The sequence below is a fragment of the Rhineura floridana genome, chromosome 3 (genome assembly GCF_030035675.1).
Source record: "Rhineura floridana isolate rRhiFlo1 chromosome 3, rRhiFlo1.hap2, whole genome shotgun sequence".
In the NCBI taxonomy this organism is placed as follows: domain Eukaryota; kingdom Metazoa; phylum Chordata; class Lepidosauria; order Squamata; family Rhineuridae; genus Rhineura; species Rhineura floridana.
The window spans coordinates 198,842,365-198,863,479 of NC_084482.1; the positions used below are offsets into that span (position 1 = coordinate 198,842,365).

A 21,115-nucleotide genomic window follows, 5' to 3' on the forward strand; every position below is an offset into this window, starting at 1 on the left:
CATGTTTGTAGCCCTCGTGATTGTGAAGAAAACATTGGGGACGGTCGGAAATCAACAGGTATTGACAATGAAGTAGTAGGACTTCCGCAAGAACCACCAATGGACAGGAAGAGAGCTGAAATTTTGTCCTTTTATGATTCCGCCCATACATGTTAGGAAAGGGATGCTCAAATCATGTGCCAAGATGGTGGAAGTCTTTTTTAGGGAGCTGGGAGATGTGTTTTTCTGCTGCCATGCTTGGGAGGGATATCCCCCATTTTTACAGGTAACTGTATGATGCTGCAAATATTTGGGTTTTTTAAAAATGAATTTATTGATGTTTAGTTGCTATTTATTGTTATTTCATTACGTGTCACCTTGGTGGCGTTATTCTGTTTTAAAGAAAAGGTGAGAATTTAAAATACAAATAAAATAAGGCCCTTTTTTGTTTACAACAGGTAAGAGAAGAGTATAAAAACCTTGCCTTTGGTACCATGTGGATTGAGAGCACTCCCAACAACCTGCCCATCCTGAATCCTTGGCAAATAAGTGTACAAAAGGTCACTGGCAGACATGCTGCTGGGGAAAGGGGTCCCTAACAGTAAAAGGACTGAAATCCACCATCTTTTGATAGGTCTGCCCCTGTTAATCACATGAAAATTACTCTGAAAATAAAGTATTGAAAATGGCTTGTGCAGTTCGCGATCTCTCCTGTCCCAGTTAGCGCTTCTGTTTTATTAACTCGTTAAATTTAGCACCATAAAGCATGTACTAATCTTCCCAACAGGCCCATTATGTATGTATAGGTAGGAACTTTGCAACATCCTTGACCACTGTTAGCCACTATTAGGCTATTTGCCAAGACGGTTGAATCACACTTCAGCCAGTTTGTGAAAAAGAGCCATCTTGTAACAAGACCTGCATTTCCAAGAAGGCAACAGAATGCAGCTAGTTGCCTGACTGAGAACTGTAACGTAATAGAAAAGGAAGGCTCAATAACAGAGATACCCCAAAGTTCCTTGTATACTTTGGAAACTGGCTCCCATAACGCAAAGTAATGGCTCAAAAACATGTCCAACGTGTTCTCAAGATGTCCTAACTGGAACCTGCCTGAATTGAGAAACAGCGTGATACCACTTTAAACAGTCATGGCTTGCTCCACAGAATCCTGGGAACTGTAATTTCTGAAGGGTGCTGAGATTTTTTAGGAGACCCCCTATTCCCTTCACAGAGCTACAGTTGCCAGAGTTCCCTGGGCAGGGGGCTTGATTGTTATACTAATCTGAGGATTGTAGCTCGATGAGAAGAGGGGTCTCCTAACAACCTGCAGCACCCTTAACATACTACAGCTCCCAGGATCCTTTAGGAGACGCCATGACAGATGTGCCCATGCTTGCTTCCTTCCCTGCCTCCCCTCCCTCTCCCTTTTTCTTTTGTTTCATGCCTTTTAGATTGTAAGCCCGAGAGCAAGGGCTGTCTTATGGTTCATATTTGTGAGCTGCCCAGGATACACACACACTTTAAAATATAATATACAATTGTTAAAGTTCTAATCTCATAACTTCCACTATTTACATTTATGAGAATATTTTTATCCCTCACCTTCCATTCTATCCCACCCCATCCCCCAGCATGGCTAAACAAATTGACAATGTCATAAAAACATTAACCAGAACACCAAGAAAGAAATGAGCAAACGGTGCAAAAAGAAGCAGCGGCATAAACCTCACTCAGAGAACAAAGCAAAATGGAGCACAGTAGGAAAAAATGTTTGTCTAAACAAAAGCATCTTTATTTTAATAATGACTTAGAAAGACGGCATTAAACATTTATACGCACTAAAGATTAAAAAGTAGCTAGGTTAAAAAGGTCTCAAAATCTTAACCAGTGCAACACTATACATGTCTACCTAGAAACAAATCCCACCAAGGTATGTACAAAATAAATCCCACCAAGGCACATACCCCAAATGGATAGAATCATAGAATAGTAGAGTTGGAAGGGGCCTATAAGGCCATCGAGTCCAACCCCCTGCTCAATGCAGGAATCCAAATCAAAGCATTCCCGACAGATGGCTGTCCAGCTGCCTCTTGAATGCCTCCAGTGTTGGACAGCCCACTGCCTCTCTAGGTAATTGGTTCCATTGTCGTATGGCTCTAACAGTTGGGAAATTTTTCCTGATGTCCAGTCGAAATCTGGCTTCCTGCAACTTGAGCCCATTATTCTGTGTCCTGCACTCTGGGACGATCGAGAAGAGATCCCGGCCCTCCTCTATGTGACAACCTTTCATGTACTTGAAGAGTGATATAGGACTCCAACCTCTTGTTTAAACAAACCATCCTAACATAGGAATGTGGGGAGCTGTATTGTCTACACCGACTGGCAGCAGCTCTCCAAGATTTCAGCCAGGATCTCTCTTAGTTCTACCTGGAGATGCCAGGGATTAAAGTAGGGATCTTCTACATGCAAAGTAGATGCTGTACCACTGAGCTATGGCCCTTCCCCAACATCTAAATGCACTCAAGGAAGTACCTAACTGAGTCTCATGAGACCAAGAATTCCATAGCTTGGGTGCCACCAAGAAGGCAGCCCTGTTAGGCATACACAGCCTCTGCACCTCAAATGAAGGGTGAAGTACACAACAGCTGCAGCAGGTAGGCAGACTCATGTGGGGAGGATGCAGTCCTTCAGACTTCCAGTTCCCAAACCATTTAGGTCAAAAGAAGCACCTCACGATGGGTACAGAAACGAACTTGGATTGCCTTTCTGTCCTTTGCACACTCTTATAGACTGTACTAAAACCACATTTTATTTATTTATTTATTTATTGTTTGATTTATATCCTGCCCTTCCTCCCAGCAGGAGCCCAGGGCGGCAAACAAAAACACTAAAAACACTTTAAAACATCATAAAAACAGACTTTAAAATATATTAAAACAAAACATCTTTAAAAACTTTTTTTAAAAGCTTTGAACATCTTAAAAAAACATGTCATGTATGTTGATGAGACAACAATCGTGTCCAGTTCAGAGCAGGAACCACGAGTCGAAGACGAGGGTGCAAGTAACTCTTGTTTTATTAAAGTAATGGATACATCAAAGGCTGTGCGCCTCATAGAAAAGACACTATGCTAACTCACTACAATCCCTAACTGCACTCTACACATGCTCTGCAACATGTGATGAAAGTTGACTCAGCGCCCCATTCAGGACGTGGCAGTCTTAAATAGGAAAGGTCTTGGAGCGTAACCTCTCACTCCTTTGCACACATGCCCTCTGCCCCGTCCGCTTCTCCCGACGTCGTGAACGTGGTGAAGGGGGGCGAGCCTCCAAGGGCTCATCTGAAAGAACAGGTTCCTTATCGACAGGCGGGGGAGCAGAGGGCGGGGGAGCAGAGGGCGTCTCTAGGATACTGCTTGGGGAAGGAGGAGTTACTGCGGTTTCGAGATTGTCTCCTGACAGCCCCGGGACGTGCTTGGGGTTAGAGCGCTGTCCCTTTGAGGGGCAGGGCCATCTGTGGGAACTGGCGGGGCGGCCAACTCGCTCTCCTCCTCAAGGTCGGGGGCAGACTCAACAACAGCTGGTTCGCCCACACTCTCTAATGGCTGGGGCGCCTGAAACTCATGCATTCCCCCTCCTTGCCTCTCGTGAGAGAGACTGGGTTCACTGGGTTCAACACCCCTGGGCTCAACAAATCGCCACAGCCGCTGTCCCTCCTCTCTCACTGAAATCAACAGCCTTTTTGCCGGAATCATGTCTATTCTCTTGCAGTGAAATGTTACACCTGGCTCAGCAGAGGCACACAGCAGTAAATCTGATGGGACACAAAGGAACACGCCAAATGAACAGCAACATGCCCACCAAAAACACCAACATAAAGAGACAATGAACCGGCTGCACAGATACATAAGCAAGAGTGGGCTTGTAGGTGAAATCCGAAACAGACCTGTCTCAGAAGAGAAAAAGAACACATTGATAAGCATAGGGTACTTATTCTTGGGTGGAAGCTGGAAGCACACACCACCTGGGTCATCACACTCACACACAAACGACGTCAGCTGGATTTGCCCTTCCTTAATTTGGTGTATTATCATTTCCATGGCAAAAATGCCCTAGGGTAGGAATCCATGGACCTCCAGACGCTGCTGAACTACAACTTCCATCATCCTTAGCCATTTGCTATATTCCGGGGGCTGATGGGAGTTGTGGTTCAGCCAAAACATTCCCCTAGATCCTGCCCTAGATCCTCCCAAACCACTGAAACTTCTTTCCAGATGTTTCACATCTGAGCTTTTTCAGTCAAGCTGCCATTTGACAGGAACTCCTTGCCAAGATAGTTAATACTTGCTTTCTTTCCGTTGGGTCACTTGCTCTCAGTCTGGCCTTTAGTTGTGGGTCACTCATCAATAGAAGCATGCCAAAAAGTGCCTGCAAGCTGAGTACATACACAACATTCCCTGTGGAAATAACTTATTTCTCCTTCCACTTATATCCTGCTTTTTTCCCATCATGGAACCCAAGGTGGCTTACATGTAGTTCCCAGTCACCCATCCAGGCACTGACCAGACCCAGGCCTGCAAGATGGTGGTACCACATGTCTTCAGAGTATTGTTAGTATTTATATGCCACTTAATTGCCCAAGTGACTTCTAAGCGGTTTACAAGTATAAAACCAATTACAAAAAATATAAACACAATTAGAATACAGAATAAAACAATTCCATCAAAATATTAAAACAAACATCTAAAATTAAAATGCACAATAAAACAAGCCCATTAGGGAACTACCTCATACCAAGTCAAGACCACTGGTCCATGTACCTCAGTACTGTCTACACTGACTGGCAGCAGCTCTCCAAGATTTCAAGCAGGAATCTCTCCTATCTCTACTTGGGAGATGCTGGGATTCAACCTGGGACATTATTTCTTTGGGGGGGGGGGGAAGAGGATGTTTCCTGGTGCCCTACCTGGGACATTCTGCGTGCAAAGCAAATATTCTACCACTGAGAGACAGCCCTTCCTCATTAAAACAGCAATTGAAACAATTTAAATTTCAGCGATTCCCAACCTGGGGGCCATGACCCCCAGGGGGCCAAGAAGGAATCACGGGGGCTGCAAACACTAAGGAAATGAATAATTACACAGCCACGAGAGTGGCTGTATACTATAGCCAGCGTGGATTTCACACTCCGCAATGTTAAATTGAAAATACCTCCCTATGCCATTCTGATGCCTCCCATAAGCTCATTTCAAAACAAAACCTTACACAACTTAAAGTCCTGAACTCAGAAACGCTTGCTTAACAACCCTCTCAATTTTCACGGCAATAAACAAAACAGAAAGAATAGAGAGTTCAAAGTCTAAAGAGAGAGAAAAAGAATCCAGACCCCATTTGGACTTTTTTCTCAGAGTTCTCATAATCCTTTGAAATTCATTAAAAATCAGCCATGCTCACAGAGTACCTGTAATCCTGTTACTGACCTTGCCCCATACTCTGACCTTCATCTTCTGCAGTTTAAAAGTTTAAAAAATGCCTGGCTGATTTTTAATTAATTTAATAAATTTTGCATTGAACTGAATGATCATGTCGGGCATGCTCAGTAAGAACCAACTGTCAGTGTTCTAAAAGCCAGACTCACAGCTGCTGGGCTTGCTAATCAGGGGGCCACACCCACACCAGACTTTGATTTCACATGAGACAGTCATGACTTCCCTCAGAGAATCCTGGGAAGTGTAGTTTGTGAAGGGTGCTGAGAGGAGACTCCTATTCCCCTGACAGAGCTCCAATGGCCAGAATGGTTTAACAGTCAGTTGCTCCAATTGAAGCTCTGTGAGGAGAACAGGGCATCTCCTAGCAACTCTCAGCACCCTTCACTAACTACACTTCCCAGGATTCTTTGAGAGAAGCCATGACTGTTCAAAGTGAAATAAAGGCCTGGTGTGGATGTGACCAGGGACAGCTTTGGTTTAAGTCTGGGTGGGAGGCTACATGTGCCTGCTATAGAATAAAAAGGTGGGAGAAACGCTGAAAATAAATGATACTGTTCACAATGTTTTCCTTTTGGAAAGGAAAAGGGCTTCCTCTCTGCCCAGTGCCCTGCCCTGCCCTCCCCTCACCCCCCTGCCCCTCCCCTCACCCCCCTGCCCCTCCCCTCACCCCCCTGCCCCTGCCCCTCACCCCCCTGCCCCTGCCCCTCCCCTCCCCACCCCCTGCCCCTCCCCTCCCCTCCCCCCTGGTCAATATTTGACTACGACCTGGGAGACCAGGGTTCAAATCCCCACACAGTCATGAAGCTCACTGGGTGACCTTGGGCCAGTCACTGCCTCTCATCCTCAGAGGAAGGCAATGATAAAACTACTTCTGAATACTGCTTACCATGAAAACCCTATTCATAGGGTCGCCATAAGTTGGGATCCACTTGAAGGCAGTCCATTTCCATTTTCAAACATGATTGCACAGGAATAAATCTCACTGAACTCAAAAAGTATGCAACTGATCAAACCCACCCTCCCCTCCCTCTAGCCCCTCCCCTCCCCTGGCCACTCCAATCCCCTCCCCATGGTCAGTTTTACGTATCTTAAGCATGATTGCACAGGAGTAAATACCACTGAACTCAATCAGCATGCAAATGATCAAACCTTCCCTCACTGCACCTTCCTTTGCCCCTCCCCTTCCACTCTCCTCTTCCCTCTCCCCTCCCTTCCATGGTCAGTTTTACCTAACCTAACCATGATTACATAGGAGTAAATCCCATTGAACTCAATAAGCATGCAAATGATCAGACCTGACTTTCCCCTCTCCTCTCCCTTCCTCCTCCCCTTCCTTCTTCCTTCTTCCTCCTTCCCTGCCCACTCCAGCCATCCCTTCCCCCCCCAGTCAATTTTACCTATCCTAAGCATGATTGCACTGGAGTTAATCCCACTGAACTCAATAAACATGCAAATGATCAAACCTGTCCTCCTCCCCTCCCCCTCCTTTCTGTTCCCATTCCCCTCTCTCCTCCTCCTCCCCTCCCCATCCCCTCTGGTCAGTTTCACCTATCTTAAGCATGATTGCAGGGGAGTAAATCCCACTGAACTCAATAAGCATGCAAACGATCAATCCATTCTCAGCAAGCTTACACAGGATCCCATTTCTTACCTCCCAGATTAAAAAGCAGAGAAATTCACTAATAGGGAAAAAACTTTGTGGTTTAAGAATGTACCCATAGCCAACAGATATTTCTATCAAACTTTAAAAAGCAGGGAAATTGGGCAGCTATAGTGAATGCACCAGGGGAGCAGGAGACCTGATCTCCTCTCTGAGATATTGGACCGCCCTACAAAGCTGTCAAAATGCAAACACAATTTGGGTTGGTCTTTCATAGTCCAAGCCATTTGCTGTGTAGCTTGGAAAAATTTTGTAACATGTGCCTCTGAGTATATGGGGAGTGGTGGCAACACCTGTAATCAGCCCAAATAATAGAAAGAAGACATGTGCTGTGCTGATCTTGTTTTAGCAGGAAGGAAGCAACGTTATTAAGACAGTTGTCATAATTCAGATAGTCACTTTAAATATGGCTGATTTACTTTGAATGTTTAGTGAAGTTTCCTATAGGAAATCATTTTCTTTTGCTTCTGTTTCTCTGAATATATGAAGTACAGCAACACTTTGCAAAATTTACACTAAAAAAACCTCCAAATATAATTGTGGAATAATGGCACTGAGTATTCTGCAGAATAGTCTCCGGTGGACATCAGGAGTGTCTCACTTTGCACAAGATAAAACAGCGGGAGATGAAATATATTCTAACAAAATTCTAGGTGTGCTCTATGTTTTTAACTGACCACACCCACCTTGCCTTAAATGAAGTGGTTTAAACATAGCAGACTGAAATATGCATCTTGGGCATGCTAAGTTTGTTTTTTCCAACAGCTAGAGTCATTCCTGAAGTAGCAACATATTGCAATCAGTCTGATTTTACATCAAACGGCAGTTTCAGACTCAACTGTTAATGCACCCGAAATAGAACATAACCTCCAGTCTGAAACACAAAAGGCTGTCTTCACCATCATATGACATTGACCAATAAAAAGGCTTTGAAATTAATGAAAATAAATTTGACACAGGTTTCTAGGATGAATAATGAGAGATAAAATTTTCTAGATTCGATTCTCTGTACAAACATTAGTAACACAGGAATGAAGCAAAGTAAGAAGAACACCAACAAACATACAAAAATGTAATTCTCCATCTTTGGAGATGGCAGATATTGCCACCATTCACCATATGCTTAGATGCACATGTTACCAAATTCTTCGAAGCTACACAGGAAGTGGATTGGACTGTGAAAGACCAACTCAAATTGTGTTTGAATTTTGACGACTTTGTAGGGCAGTACAATATCTCAGAGAAGTCAGGTCTCCTGCTCCCCTGGTGCATTCACTATAGCTGCCCAATTTCCCTGCTTTTTAAAGTTTGATAAAAATATCTGTGGGCTATAGGTACATTCTTAAACCGCAAGGTTTTTTGCCTATTAGTGAATTTATGTATTTTAAAAGTCTTCATTCACTGGATGCTTTCTGCTCCCCACTGCCGCTGCAGACTATACCTCCCCCTTGCTGCAAACGAGAAAGAGGACTTTTACTGAAGTGGTAAAGTTTCTTTCAGGCATGCCGAGGGCAGGCGTCTGCCTATAAAACATGTGGCAGATGCCGAAGGAGGCTGAGGGTGGAGCTACCAGGAAGAAGAAAGAATTACCATCTCTGACTCCTGTCTCCTCGTACTTCCGTCTCCTCGGTGCTGACGATGCCCTTGCTCAGAACTAGAGGAGCGGGCTTTTCGTGAAACAAAAGAAGCAAGGTTGCAAGGAAAGGCTGCTTTCCTCCTTCCTTCCTGGCAGCCTGCCTGCCTGCCTTTCTTGGTTCCTGCTTCACTGCCACCTCCTTTTAAAAATTATTCTTATTTGCGAGGCCGCCCAGATGGAGCCAAGGAGCAGTGAGGATGCTCAGGACTTGCTCACACCCCATCTGTGAGGTTAAGTGTGTGTGTGCACCAGCATCCCTCCTTCCTTCCACCTACATTCCATCCCCCCAATCTCTCCAAGATGCTGCAGCAGTTGAGGGCATCCCCCCTCCTATGTGCCTGAATGCATATAAGCCTGCAGATGCTTGCAGGAGGGCAGGTGTGTTTGTGTGCGTGTGTGCGCTGAACTGTTTTCTGCTACACTCTCATTTCCCAAGTTCATGCTAACCAAGTCATCAGTTCTGATGATCATCCCAAGGCCTAAAAGAACTAACCCCCCTCCTCAATCTATCCACCCTTTTGTCTTCACAATGTAGCATCCCCACCATGACCACATTGCTGCTTTTATTATTATTATTATTATTATTATTATTATTATTATTATTATTATTATTATTATTATTATTATTATAGCTCAGCACGTTGGTTGATGCTGGGGTCCACCTACTGCAGATGAAATTTATATATTTAATTATTATTGCATTTATATCCCACCTTTCCAAGGTGCACATAGTTTCCCCCCCCCTTTCCATTTTATCCTTACACCGGCACTGTGAGGTAGGTCAGTGAGAGACTGTGTTTGGTTCAAGGTCACCCAGTGGGCTTCATGGGTAGGTGGGGATTTGAGCCTGGATCTTAGTCCAACACTATAACCCACTGGTGTTGGGAGACAGGACTGGCCATCTTCAGAGTGTTGGGGAGGGGTATACCAATCTGATTAGACCTTTGCATTACAAAAAGGAAGCAACACCTCCCTGTCTGCAGGGCTTTTAAGGGAAAGGAATATTTGGAGATGGAAAAAATGGTGCATGGCAAAATTACAATTAACAGAGACTAAAATTACAATTAGCGGGGGGGGGGTCATGAAATTTTTTGAGCTTGCAAAAGGGTCCGGTACTCATAAAGGTTGGGAAGCACTGAATTAGATCACATCCTGGGTATCAGCTAAGGGGGAAAGTAGAATTGCACTGGTTTTCCACCAATGAAAATAAGACTTAAAAGATTAGTTTACAGCCATCAAGAAATAAGAGCAGGGAGAAAGTTGTTCAGTTCCCCCTTCCCACACATACAGCGCAATGACCTAGTAAATTACTTTATTTACCACTCAATAAAACAACCCCCTTGACAAGCCCTAAAGAGGTGGCTCTTTAGCTACTCTGGCCTTGCTTGCAACCATGGCAATGCGTGTATTTTAACGCTGCTGAAGCGCAGAGCACAGAAGGTGGCCACAGAACAAGTTTCTAGGCCTTATGGCTGAAAATACTACACTCAAAAACACATGAGCACAAATTGTATACTGATAACTCAGAAGAAAAAGAAAAGTCTGGAAAAGATATCAATAGTTGGGGATGGAGGTTCAGGGTCCTCAACTGCTTCTTTCTTCTCCCCATGACTAGCAAATCCAGAATTAGGCAAAATTGTAGCTCTTATTATGTTCTTATGCCATAACACTTGCTTTGATGCAATGTCACTTAATCTCCTTGCAAGCACATCGGGATGAATGCTCAACGAACAGGTCATCTGGATGCACCCTCTGTTATTTTATTTATTTATTTATTTTATTTTATTTATATACCGCCCTAAGCCAAAAGAAAGAAGGCAGCCATGGCTTCTCCCACTTGTTTCCTAATCCCTTCTCCATCTCCACCACCCTTTGCTATATTGAGCAAGAGTGTCCTACAGCAAAGAGGTGGTGGATGAAAGCCTCAGAAATGGCAGGAAGATTGGGGGGGGGGAGAAGGGCGAGGGAAATTGCATCATTCTTCACAGGGCAGTTCATCATCAGTTCTATAAAAAATAATCCATTTTTTCCAGGCCAGAAATGGACTGCTAGAGTCAAAAGGTCTGCTCTGCAGAGTCTTCCTGGTTTCTTACGAATGCAAGCATGGAATAGTTTACCAACACTCAGAACAGATGGGGGGAAAGAGTAGAGGAAGAAGCAGGATTATTCACTCAGGCTGCATACAGACCCTACGTTTAAAACACATTTCAAGTATTTCTCTCCTTGCTCCAAAAAGGAATCCTGGGAACTGTACTTTGTTAAGGGTGCTAAGAATTGTGACTCTACTGGGGATAAAATACAGCTCCCAGGATTTTTTGGGAGACGTCATGAGCTTTAAATGCATGGTGTGTATGCAGCCTAAGCTAATGCATGTGAAAAGCACAGTAGTGAAGTTTACACAAGAGTGCTACCTAAGTATTTGGAAAGGGGAAGAATCTCCAGGTAAGAATGGAAAATATGTTTGGTCTGTTAAACTTAATTAATCCCCCGTTCTATATATAATAACAGCTGGTATAGCACAATGGGGAGGAGACGCTGGCTGGGAGTCCAGAGTCTGCGAGTTCAAATCCTCGCTCGTGTCTCCTGGATGTCAAGGGCCAGCTAAAGATCACCCCCACAGGGAGTGGCTCAGGGGTTACATGTCCTGCCACCTGTGCTGCCGTGGGCAAGCTCAATGGTCCCAAGGAGCCCAGTTGTCCCCCTAGCCAGCTGGGAAGGACTAGCCTCAGAGGGAGGCAATGGTAAACCCCCTCTGAATACCGCTTACCATGAAATCCCTATTCATAGGGTCGCCATAAGTTGGGGTCAACTTGAAGGCAGTCCATTTCCATTTTTTCTATATATAATACATAGAAAAACCTTCACCGCCATAGGCTACTGGCTGTTGGCTAATTAAAGCCAGCCAAAAGATCCAAGTCTACGCTCCAATGGCAAATGCAGAAGAGAAATTGGAGATATTTTACGTAGAAGTACAAGAAGAAATTGATCACACACCAAAACAAGATATGCCGATAATCATGGGGGCCTGGAATGCAAAAGCAGGGAACAGAGAAGAACTAGGAATTGTAGGGAAATGGGGCTTAGGAGATAGAAATGAAGCAGGAGAAAGACTTATCGAATTCTGTGAAGACAATAATTGGTTTCTCACAAACACATTCTTTGAGCAACTGAAAAATGACTGTACGCATGGACATCACCAAATGGTCAATATAGGAACCAAATTTGATTATGTAATTGGTAGCAGAAGATGGAGAAGTTCCATACTTTCTGCAAAAACAAGACCAGGAGCAGACTACAGTACAGATCATGAACTGATCATATCAAAAAATCAGAGTAAAGCTAAAGAACAACAACAAAGCAATCATAATGCCAAAATACAATTTAAATAATATTCCAGAAGAATATCAAGATCAAATAAGGAACAGATTTGATGCTTTAAACTTAGTTGACAGAGAACCAGAAGAACTATGGAGTGAAGTCAGAGACATTATCAGGGAAGAATGCAAAAAACTCCAATACCTCTAGTTAAAGAACCGTCTTATTCCTTATATACCCAGTCAATCACTGCGCTCTTCAGGTGAGGGCCTCCTGCAGATACCATCTTATCAGGAGGTCTGTTCCTCACAACATAGGACACGGCCCTTTAGTGTGGTGGCACCTACCCTTAAATATTAGGCAGGCGCCATCTCTGTTATCTCTTCGGCACCTACTGAAGACCTTCAACAAGCCTTTTAAGTTGAGACCTTATCCCAGTCTGCCTCTGTGCTGGAATTGCTTTTTAATATGTTCTTAAACCATATGTTTTTTAAAAAAAGTTTTTAACCTTTTTATTTTTTAAAGATGTCTTGAAAGCTTTTTAAAAATGTTTTTAAAGTTGTTTTGTTTTAATGTATTTTAAAGTCTGTTTTTATTATTCTGCCCTGGGCTCCTGCTGGGAGGAAGGGCAGGATATAAATCAAATAATAAATAAATAAAAAGAGAGAAAGACCTTAATGGATGACTGAAGAAACTCTTAAAATGATTAAAGAGAGGAAAGCAAAAGGAGATAGAAACATGGTTAGAACCCTAAATGCAACAATACAGCGACTAGTACATAGGGACAAAGAGAACTATTACAACAGTTATTGTATAGAAATAGAAGAGGACAACAAAAAGGGTAGAACAAGAGCCAGATTCCAAAAGATTAGAGAAATTAAGGGAAATTTAAAACAAGGGTAGGGATGTTGAATAATCAACAGGGGAACACACTGACTGACTGAAATGAAATAAAAGGCAGATGGAAGCAATACACTGAAGAACTCTACAAAAGAGATGCCAGGATGACAGATTCATTCATGGAGCAACCGTATGATGAAGAACCAGACATTTTAGAATGTGAGGTGAAAGCTGCTGTTAAAATACGTGGAAGAAACAAATCACCAGGAACAGATGGCATACCAATAGAGTTGCTACAAGCTACTGAGACTGAATCTGTCCAAATTTTGACAAAAATCTGTCAAGAAATATGGAAAACAAAACAATGGCCCACAGACTGGAAACATTCAATATACATCCCAATTCCAAAGAAAGAGGATCCCACAGAATGTAGTATTATCAAACTATTGCCTTAATGTCCCATGTAAGTAAAGTAATGCTCTACAACAAAGGCTCTTACCATATATGGAGCGAGAAATACTAGATCTCCAAGCTGGATTTAGAAAGGGAAGAGGCATGACAGATCATATCGCAAACATACATTGGATAATGGAACAGACCAAGGAATTTCAGAAGGAAATCACCCTGTGCTTTATAGATTACAGCAAAGCCTTTGATTGTGTAGATCATGAAAAACTATGGAATGCTTTAAAAAAATGGGGGTGTCACAGCATCTGACTGTCCTGATGTGCAACCTATACTCTGGATAAGAGGCTACTGTAAGGACAGAATATGGAGAAATCGATTGGTTCCCCATTGGAAAGGGTATGAGACAGGGGTGTATTTTATCACCCTATTTGTTTAATCGATATGCAGAACATATCATACGGAAAGCAGAATTGGACCAAGGTGAAGGAGGTATGAAAATTGGAGGAAGAAATATCAATAATTTAAGATATGCAGACGATACCATACCACTAGCAGAAAACAGGAATGATTTGAAATGAATGCTGATGAAAGTTAAAGAGGAAAGTGCAAAAGCAGGACTACAGCTGAACGTCAAAAAGACTAAGGTAATGACAACAGAAGATTTATGCAACTTTAAAGTTGACAATGAGGACACTGAACTTGTCAAGGATTATCAATACCTTCTCATAGTCATTAACTGAAATGGAGACAATAGTCAAGAAATCAGAAGAAGGCTAGGACTGGGGAGGGCAGCTGTGAGAGAACTAGAAAAGGTCCTCAAATGCAAAGATGTATCACTGAACACTGAAGTCAGGATCATTCAGACCATGGTATTCCTGATCTCTATGTATGGATGTGAAAGTTGGACAGTGAAAAAAGCAGATAAGAGAAAAATAAACTCATTTGGAATGTGGTGTTGGAGGAGAGCTTTGCATATACCATGGACTGCGGAAAAGCCAAATAATTGGGTGTTAGAACAAATTAAACCAGAACTGTCACCAGAAGCTAAAATGATGAAACTGAGGTTATCATACTTTGGATACATAATGAGAATACATGATTCTTTAGTAAAGACAATAATGCTAGGAAAAACAGAAGGGAGTAGAAAAAGAGGCCAAACAAGAGATGGATTGATTCCATAAAGGAAGCCACAAGCCTGAACTTACAAGATCTGAACAGGGTGGTTTACAACAGATGCTATTGCAGGTCGCTGATTCATAGGGTCTCCATAAGTCGTAATTGACTTGAAGGCACATAACAATAACAAAGAACCATTGCATCTACTTTCCCTTTGCTAATGCAACACTCCTCCACGTTGAATCTGAGCCCCCAAAGCTATTAAACCAGCAACATCACATGCAAAGTCAGGGCTGGCTGCACTGCCTTAAGCAGAAGAGCCACCTCTATCCCACTAAAGCATTCCTGGGATTGCAACGCGTGGACTCACCAACCGTTGGGGGAAAAAAACAAGATTATGCTCTGTGGTTTTAACAGCAGCTTGACGTGCAAGCGCTGAGGTTGTAAAGAGCTTCACTTGCGCACCAAGCTGTCGTTAAAAGGTACAGCTACAGCAGCCGATTGGAAAGCCGGTAAGGTCAGCAGGGAAGAAAAGGAAGTCTTAACAGAAGCCCACCAGTATTCTCTCTATACCCACTGTCATTTGCCCCGTCAAAATGACTAAATTTATTTAGTCTATTTCCAACTTAAAAGTATTTTTTAAAAATACAAGGATTTATGCTGGCAGAAATAAATTCACAATTTCTACATACCAGCTCATCCACCCAAGAAACAATGCATTTCCACCCCCACTACATTGCAAATCCGTCTTATAAAAATTAACACAGTGTGTAAAAGGACCAGAGAAGTTCAGATTCTCAGAAAGGTCCTGTATCTCCCGCAAAACAGGGACAACGCCATCAGGTGCTGCTTTCCCCACTACTGCAGTTTGGAAGGAGGGGCAGGTGGGCGAGAGACCCCTGGTTAAAGCTCCCTTCTATGTAACTTAAACACATGAGCTATCCAGGATCAAGACCCGCTAACCTCAACAGAACCAAAAAAATTTTTAAAAGAAAGTAAACAAGACCCTCCCGCTCCTTGCACCTCAGCAGGCCCTTCTTCAGCGAAAATAGATGTGTATTATTACTGTTCAGAAACTCGGTGAAGCCACATTCAACATCTAAACCAATCCCCCAGTTTAAGATCGTGGATCAATTCGTAACCCGTCTCTCCTATAGGGGATTTCCCAGCTGAAAACCCAATTAACGCGTAAACTTTTTTCCCCGTCTTGTAGTCAACCCAATTCGCGCGCCCCACTGCTACCCATAGGATCTTGCCTGGATCAATGCACCAGCCGCTTCCCTGCCCCCATCCGCCAGCTGATCTTCTCTCTCCTCTCTCTTTCTCGCTTGTTGTTTATTTCCCCTCTCGTGCTAGCGCGCGCGTCAGATCCGGGAATGCTCCCCCACCCCAGGTAACCGCGCAGGCGTCCCTGGAAACCAAATGTACCGACGTTCTATTCCCACCCCCTTCCATTCATCTCTGCATATTAAAACTGGCGCCCCCTAAAAAGAAGAGGCCGTAGATCAGAGGGGTCTGAGGTTAAGATAAGTCCCCCTCCCGGTTTTTTTTCTCTGTACGAGAATATTCCTCCAACGTCCCGACATCTACCTTTAAAAAATGCCCACTATGTAGGGATGCAACCCTTCCGCTTTCCAGAGAAATTGAAATCCTAGCTTCCAGCTCCCTTAACCTGCAAATTAATGCGTTCATGTCTACAATCACAAGTGCGGGAGCTCAAATTTAAATGGGAGCTCCACGAAATCCCCTTAATTCCCCGGGCTTTTTTAATTTTAAAACCTAATGACCCTCAACATGTTTACTCGTGAATAATCCCATTAACATTAATGGAATTAACTCTTTCACCGTAGGCCTGCAGTTATGATGTGCACTGCATTTACAGCCATATCCTGTGTATGTCACTGGGGTAAAGTATTGCTACCATACTGTGTGCTGCTGAAAGAATTGCACTGGCTGCCAATCACTAAGGAGTTAAAGTTCAAGGTGCTGGTACTGGGGTTCAAAGCCCCCTATATTGCTTTGGAACAGGATATCTAAAATAATAGCCCATCCCTTAGAATCTAAGTAACCAGTCAATCACTGTGCACTGCAGAAAAACAGCTTTAAAAACATCTTTAAAAGTGATTCCAATACAGATGCAGGCAGGGCTAAAAAAAAACCTCAGGATGTCATCATCTGTCTGTCCTAATGTTTAAACAGAAGGAAATCTCATTGAGCCTGGGCCGCTCGCCTATGCAAACTTACTTAGGAGTAAATTCCATTGAACTCAGCAGCAATTACTTCCTCAGTAAACATGCACAGAATTGGGGTGTATGTGAAGGTGAGCATTGTGTACATTCTGTACACAAGTGTTTATACATCCCAAGATATCTTCCTTAGCCAGGCAAATTAGAATGTTGGTGTACAACTGAGATCCCTACAGCTGGTTTTAATTTAAACTGAAACACCACTGGTCTGCCCCCACATAGTGCCTTTGGCCACCTTCAAGCCTAGTATACATCCTGAGGCTAAGCCCTGCGGCTGTGAATCCCAGAACAAATTTAAGCCTTGCTTGGAGTTCGTTAGTGCCTACTCTTCCAGCAACAGTCCGAAAAAATTTTTTAACTTCCCTTCCTAGGTGGAGCTGAATTTCATGCGATAATGGACTTGGCAACATGTGACTGTGTTTGCTGGGAAAACAAACTGAAGCCAGTAAGGGCTTGTCAAGTGGAAAATGTCAAAGAGGCAGATGCTCAAGGAGCTGTAAATCACAGGGAGCATTCTGAAGGAGATAGAGAGACAAGGAAATGGAGCCAAACAGGTTAAAATATGCAGTACTGAAAAGCAAACAGGATGTCACTATCTGTCTGCACTTCTTGCATTTAATTTCCCTCCCACCCAACTGCTTATAACTCTCCTCCACCAACCATGTGTGTATATACCTCGATAGCACAGTGGTAGAGCATGTGCTTTGCATGCAGAAGGTTCAAGTTTCAATCCCCGTCATCTCCAATTAGGGATGGGAGAGACTCCTGTCTGAAACCCTGGAGAGCCACTGCCAGACTGTGTAGGGACAATAAGCTAGAGGAACTAAAGGTCTGACTCAGTATAAAACAGCTTCCTGTGTTTGTAACTGAGGATCACACTCCATGCATCTGATGAAGTGGACTCTAGTCCACAAAAGCTGATGCTGTAATAAAATTTACTCGTCTTTAGGGTGCCACAAGACTGCTGTTTATGCTGCAACAGACTAAACACTCTAAGAACAGTTCCTAGTCCAACACTCTAAAGGCCTAAGCAGTTCCCCACTGGTTCGCACGTAACACTAAACCATAGTTTGTTTAATAAAGCACAGATTAACCATAGTTTGTTTAATAAAGCACAGATTAACCATAATATGTGGGTTGCCCCAGATATTATCAAACCATGGCTTGTTTCTTTAAGGCTTGGTTAGTTTTCCAGCTGCTCTTGCCTCATGCCTTTGTAACCTGGTGAGGGTCTTGGATGGCCTGGTCAAACAAATCATGGTTAGTGAAGGGTACTGGGTTCACATATAATGCCAAGCCATAGTTCAAACAAGCCAAGATTCATAGCCAACAATAACCATGGATTTAAATTGTGGTTTGTTGGCAGCAGGCAAACCATAGTTAAGCTATTGGACAGGGTTCACACATAATCCTAGTTCAATAAACCATGGTTTAGCATGTGCAAACTAGCCCAGTGACTGCAGCACCTTGTGCAACATATCTTTCTCCTCCTCCCCCTTGCCACCCCTTGCATGACCTCAAAATCTGCTCCAGAGGACTGGAAAACCTTCTGGAGCAGAGACAAACAGGGAAAGGAGAGGAAGTCCTGTTGGGTCAATGAAACTCTGTGCATGCAACATTGTATGACAGACCAATGTTTCCAACTATGTTCTGGGAAGCCTGGAGTTTTGCAGAAGCTTCAGCAGGGGCTTCTCAATGAGAAATAGCAATCTGAAAGAGACAGATCCACCATCTTCCACTGCTGGGTGCATTTACAACAGAACGCTGGGTTTGTGGTTATGGCAGCTTCTAAGTTCACAAACGGTGACAGTCAGGCTGAGCAGGCCTGACCAGTGCCTCCTAGAAAATCCCCCAGAATCCCTAGGAATGCTCAGTGGTTCAGTGTCAGATGTTTAGGTGTTCCTTGACAGACAAGCTAATGGGGAAGGAATTTCTTTAAGGCAGACCATTTGATTACATGCATTTTTAAGTTTCAAAATAATCCTAAAATAATAAATTATTTACAACTTACAAAAACACACCTATTCATTTATGATATACATATTTGTACTTTCATAATATAACAACATTCCTCAAAAGGTTGAAACTGGAGATTTTTATCCCAGTATTAACTGTTTTAACTGTTTTTAACTGTTTTACATATGTAGTTGTTTTTAATTTTTTTTAAATTTTTTCAATATATGGAATTGTTTCTAATCGTTTTGTATATGGAACAGTGTTTAATTCTTTTTACACTTTTCTTGTTTTATGGTTTTTAACTGTTTTGTTTTTATAATTGTATATTTTATTGTTGTAAAATATGCGGGCCAGCCAAGTTATTTTGGCACCTGGAAATCTCACAACTACCTCTCCTCCTCCCTGGCAGTCAAAATACAATAATATCAAACTTAATAATGAACACTTTGGACTCCTCCAGAGTACTTTTTATTCAGCATTCATCCTGATTTGCTTGCACAAAACTCTTAAGGGCTGCTTCCAGACAACATATTTATTGAAAATTCATCCTGATTTGTTTGCAGGGAGTTTAGATGACATTGCCTATTTGATAAACATCCATTCTGATTTGTTTGTGGGAAGGTGAGGCAACATTATATCAAGCATCATCCTACACTTTCCTGTGCATTTTCTCATCACTTTCCTGATCACAAAACATCCAATCTTTGGAGGAAGCAGGTTTGTTGCACAAGACCTCCCAACCAACTTTAACTGTGCAACATGAAATTGCCGGTATGTGATTGGATCTCACCCCAAAACAGTGATAGTCTGGAAACGCCTGTGGTGGTTAGATCACACCCAGTCTTAACTGAACATCCCTTCTGATTTGTTTTATGGGGCAGTTACACAACAATGAGTCTTCATCCTGATTTACTTGTAGGGTGCTCTCACCTTTTTCTGTTAACCATTTGTTCATCCCATACCTTTTAGTGCATTTCTGCCATCACTTTCCTAACTGCAAAAGTCTGCTGCTTGGTTTTTTGAAGTGGATTTGTTGCAGTAGGGTGACAGAACGCTTTAATCCCCTTTAATTGTGCAAAGTGGTATGTGTTGGAATCCCATCTGCTATATAGTGACAGTCCAATGGAGATACCCTTTGTTGCCCTTTCATTAATTTACACCCTCTGCTGGGAGTTCATAGTCTGCGAGTTCAAATCCCCACTCATGTCTCCTGGGTGTCAAGGGCCAGCTAAAGATCACCCCCACAGTGGGTGGCTTGGGAGTTACGTGCTCTGCCACCTGTGCAGCTGTGGGCAAGCTGCATAGTCCCAAGGAGCCCAATTGCCCCCCAGCTGGCAGTTGCGGACAAGAAAGGGGCTGGCTTGTGCAGCTGTGGCAAGCTGAGCAGGCCCTAGCCAGTGGGGAGGACTAGCCTCAGAGGGAGGCAATGGTAAACCCCTTCTGAATACCGCTTACCATGAAAGCCCTATTCATATGGTAGCCATAAGTTGGGATCGACTTGAAGGCAGTCAATTTCCATTTTCTGCTGCCTGAGGTGGCGGCCTCACTGTGCCTAATTATAGGACCGGCCCTGATTATAGTGTGTGTGTTTTAATTTAAGTACAATGCACACACAGGCCTACCTTAGGCCTACTACAGGCTGGGTTTGGGTTCAATTGTCAGGCTACTGCCACTGGCTCTTTTCCCATTTCTCTTATTTCTTCCACTTTTGTTCTTTGCCTGCTTAGATATGCTCCATTCCATTCTTGTAGCCCCTTTCCTGTTGTTTGTTCTCTGCCTCCATGTAGATATCACGACACAGTGAGACACGGTGAGACCAGAGTTCAATTTCGGAGCCCCCCTCGTAATTCTCGTCTCCGCTTTTATTTTACCTCCGCTTGGAGGCGTGGATTATTTTCTCTCCATAAACAGCCTATGACCTTTAACTATTGTATAACATCACGTACATACATAGTACAACAGCATTATCTACGTGGCAATATGCAGGCAGTTATTTAACCACTACAGATGTCAGTATCGTTTACAGCCATAAAGTTAACCACATCCTGTTTTTCCACTGGTCAGATCGCAATGTCTTGAGAGATAGTGTACTGAGAACAGCAGCGTGGTTTGCCAACGTATGCTGTTCATTCAGTCCACCCCACATCTCCCCCTTTTTTATTTTTTAGCAAAAAGTAATTACTACGTAATGGTCGCGGAGCAACAGGTGTACACGTCTGGAAAAGGTATTGTAAAAAACAGCATAAGCCTATACTTAAAATGAGTAAAAGAATAGCATATCTAAGAATCTGACTTAGCCATCCAGTGGGCAGCCAACTCCAAAGCCACTGCCACCAAGTTGTAGGGGCGTCCTGCAAAATGTTATTAGCTAGATCCTTCAAGTTTTTTACCTGTGTTCTGATTTCAAAACTGTTGTCAGTTAAATTAAAACAGCACATATTCTTTATAGTTTCGCACCCCAACTGATGTTG

At 43.1% G+C, this 21,115-nt stretch overlaps 1 protein-coding gene across 5 annotated transcripts in view; it reads right to left on the bottom strand.

Moving 5' to 3' along the window:
- PPT2 (palmitoyl-protein thioesterase 2) overlaps positions 1-16,109 on the bottom strand; it is a 62,856-nt gene extending 46,747 nt beyond the window's left edge. For 2 of the 5 annotated variants that reach the window (XR_009761610.1, XM_061619489.1), the window contains exon 1: positions 15,699-15,815. The gene's annotated coding sequence lies outside the window, so the exon portion shown is untranslated. Of the gene's footprint in view, positions 1-14,812; positions 14,836-15,465; positions 15,490-15,698; positions 15,816-16,032 lie in introns of those variants that run through there. The other 3 variants (XM_061619491.1, XM_061619494.1, XM_061619495.1) reach the window with 3 other exon arrangements.
- Between the last annotated feature and the right edge of the window lie 5,006 nt (positions 16,110-21,115).